This window comes from Lepisosteus platostomus, unplaced genomic scaffold, assembly GCF_059453375.1.
Source record: "Lepisosteus platostomus isolate fLepPlt1 unplaced genomic scaffold, fLepPlt1.hap1 Scaffold_29_H1, whole genome shotgun sequence".
In the NCBI taxonomy this organism is placed as follows: Eukaryota; Metazoa; Chordata; class Actinopteri; order Semionotiformes; family Lepisosteidae; genus Lepisosteus; species Lepisosteus platostomus.
In genome coordinates this window covers 350,555-354,201 of record NW_028291657.1, presented here as the reverse complement: position 1 = coordinate 354,201, position 3,647 = coordinate 350,555, and positions in this window count along the sequence as shown.

Below are 3,647 nucleotides of genomic sequence, written 5' to 3'. Positions count from 1 at the left end.
CTTGCAGTTACATTAGGATTCTGATGTCTGAAAAAACGCGTTAATTTCGGGCTGAAAAACACGTTTTGAAAAGTGTTCTGTTACTGCCCCTTAAGTTACATGGGGTTGACCAAACTTGCAGAAACATGTTTATTTCTGCTGAAAAACACGTTTTGACACTTTCAGCACACTGGGGTTAAGAGCAGAGTGTGTGGGCTCTTCTGAGCCTTGCAGTTACATTAGGATTCTGATGTCTGAAAAAACGCGTTTATTTCAGGCTGAAAAACACGTTTTGAAATGTGTGCTGTTACTGCCCCATAAGTTACATGGGGGTGACCAAACTTGCAGAAACATGTTTATTTCTGCTGAAAAACACGTTTTGACACTTTCAGCACACTGGGGTTAAGAGCAGAGTGTGTGGGCTCTTCTGAGACTTGCAGTTACATTAGGATCCTGATGTCTGAAAAAACGCGTTAATTTCGGGCTGAAAAACACGTTTTGAAAAGTGTTCTGTTACTGCCCCTTAAGTTACATGGGGTTGACCAAACTTGCAGAAACATGTTTATTTCTGCTGAAAAACACGTTTTGACACTTTCAGCACACTGGGGTTAAGAGCAGAGTGTGTGGGCTCTTCTGAGCCTTGCAGTTACATTAGGATTCTGATGTCTGAAAAAACGCGTTTATTTCGGGCTGAAAAACACGTTTTGAAAAGTGTGCTGTTACTGCCCCATAAGTTACATGGGGGTGACCAAACTTGCAGAAACATGTTTATTTCTGCTGAAAAACACGTTTTGAAACTTTCAGCACACTGGGGTTAAGAGCAGAGTGTGTGGACTCTTCTGAGCCTTGCAGTTACATTAGGATTCTGATGTCTGAAAAAACGCGTTTATTTCGGGCTGAAAAACACGTTTTGAAAAGTGTGCTGTTACTGCCCCATAAGTTACATGGGGGTGACCAAACTTGCAGAAACATGTTTATTTCTGCTGAAAAACACGTTTTGAAACTTTCAGCACACTGGGGTTAAGAGCAGAGTGTGTAGGCTCTTCTGAGCCTTGCAGTTACATTAGGATTCTGATGTCTGAAAAAACGCGTTTATTTTGGGCTGAAAAACACGTTTTGAAAAGTGTGCTGTTACTGCCCCATAACTTACATGGGGGTGACCAAACTTGCAGAAACATGTTTATTTCTGCTGAAAAACACGTTTTGACATTTTCAGCACACTGGGGTTAAGAGCAGAGTGTGTAGGCTCTTCTGAGCCTTGCAGTTACATTAGGATTCTGATGTCTGAAAAAACGCGTTTATTTCGGGCTGAAAAACACGTTTTGAAAAGGGTTCTGTTACTGCCCCATAAGTTACATGGGGTTGACCAAACTTGCAGAAACATGTTTATTTCTGCTGAAAAACACGTTTTGACACTTTCAGCACACTGGGGTTAAGAGCAGAGTGTGTGGGCTCTTCTGAGCCTTGCAGTTACTTTAGGATCCTAATGTCTGAAAAAACGCGTTAATTTCGGGCTGAAAAACACGTTTTGAAAAGTGTTCTGTTACTGCCCCTTAAGTTACATGGGGTTGACCAAACTTGCAGAAACATGTTTATTTCTGCTGAAAAACACGTTTTGACACTTTCAGCACACTGGGGTTAAGAGCAGAGTGTGTGGGCTCTTCTGAGCCTTGCAGTTACATTAGGATTCTGATGTCTGAAAAAACGCGTTTATTTCGGGCTGAAAAACACGTTTTGAAAAGTGTGCTGTTACTGCCCCATAAGTTACATGGGGGTGACCAAACTTGCAGAAACATGTTTATTTCTGCTGAAAAACACGTTTTGAAACTTTCAGCACACTGGGGTTAAGAGCAGAGTGTGTGGACTCTTCTGAGCCTTGCAGTTTCATTAGGATTCTGACGTCTGAAAAAACGCGTTTATTTCGGGCTGAAAAACACGTTTTGAAAAGTGTGCTGTTACTGCCCCATAAGTTACATGGGGGTGACTAAACTTGCAGAAACATGTTTATTTCTGCTGAAAAACACGTTTTGAAACTTTCAGCACACTGGGGTTAAGAGCAGAGTGTGTAGGCTCTTCTGAGCCTTGCAGTTACATTAGGATTCTGAAGTCTGAAAAAACGTGTTTATTTCGGGCTGAAAAACACGTTTTGAAAAGTGTGCTGTTACTGCCCCATAACTTACATGGGGGTGACCAAACTTGCAGAAACATGTTTATTTCTGCTGAAAAACACGTTTTGAAACTTTCAGCACACTGGGGTTAAGAGCAGAGTGTGTAGGCTCTTCTGAGCCTTGCAGTTACATTAGGATTCTGATGTCTGAAAAAACGCGTTTATTTCGGGCTGAAAAACACGTTTTGAAAAGTGTGCTGTTACTGCCCCATAACTTACATGGGGGTGACCAAACTTGCAGAAACATGTTTATTTCTGCTGAAAAACACGTTTTGACATTTTCAGCACACTGGGGTTAAGAGCAGAGTGTGTAGGCTCTTCTGAGCCTTGCAGTTACATTAGGATTCTGATGTCTGAAAAAACGCGTTTATTTCGGGCTGAAAAACACGTTTTGAAAAGGGTTCTGTTACTGCCCCATAAGTTACATGGGGTTGACCAAACTTGCAGAAACATGTTTATTTCTGCTGAAAAACACGTTTTGACACTTTCAGCACACTGGGGTTAAGAGCAGAGTGTGTGGGCTCTTCTGAGCCTTGCAGTTACTTTAGGATCCTAATGTCTGAAAAAACGCGTTTATTTCGGGCTGAAAAACACGTTTTGAAAAGTGTTCTGTTACTGCCCCATAAGTTACATGGGGTTGACCAAACTTGCAGAAACATGTTTATTTCTGCTGAAAAACACGTTTTGACACTTTCAGCACACTGGGGTTAAGAGCAGAGTGTGTGGGCTCTTCTGAGCCTTGCAGTTACATTAGGATTCTGATGTCTGAAAAAACGCGTTTATTTCGGGCTGAAAAACACGTTTTGAAAAGTGTGCTGTTACTGCCCCATAAGTTACATGGGGGTGACCAAACTTGCAGAAACATGTTTATTTCTGCTCGAAAACACGTTTTGAAACTTTCAGCACACTGGGGTTAAGAGCAGAGTGTGTAGGCTCTTCTGAGCCTTGCAGTTACATTAGGATTCTGATGTCTGAAAAAACGCGTTTATTTCGGGCTGAAAAACACGTTTTGAAAAGGGTTCTGTTACTGCCCCATAAGTTACATGGGGTTGACCAAACTTGCAGAAACATGTTTATTTCTGCTGAAAAACACGTTTTGACACTTTCAGCACACTGGGGTTAAGAGCAGAGTGTGTGGGCTCTTCTGAGCCTTGCAGTTACTTTAGGATCCTAATGTCTGAAAAAACGCGTTAATTTCGGGCTGAAAAACACGTTTTGAAAAGTGTTCTGTTACTGCCCCTTAAGTTACATGGGGTTGACCAAACTTGCAGAAACATGTTTATTTCTGCTGAAAAACACGTTTTGACACTTTCAGCACACTGGGGTTAAGAGCAGAGTGTGTGGGCTCTTCTGAGCCTTGCAGTTACATTAGGATTCTGATGTCTGAAAAAACGCGTTTATTTCGGGCTGAAAAACACGTTTTGAAAAGTGTGCTGTTACTGCCCCATAAGTTACATGGGGGTGACCAAACTTGCAGAAACATGTTTATTTCTGCTGAAAA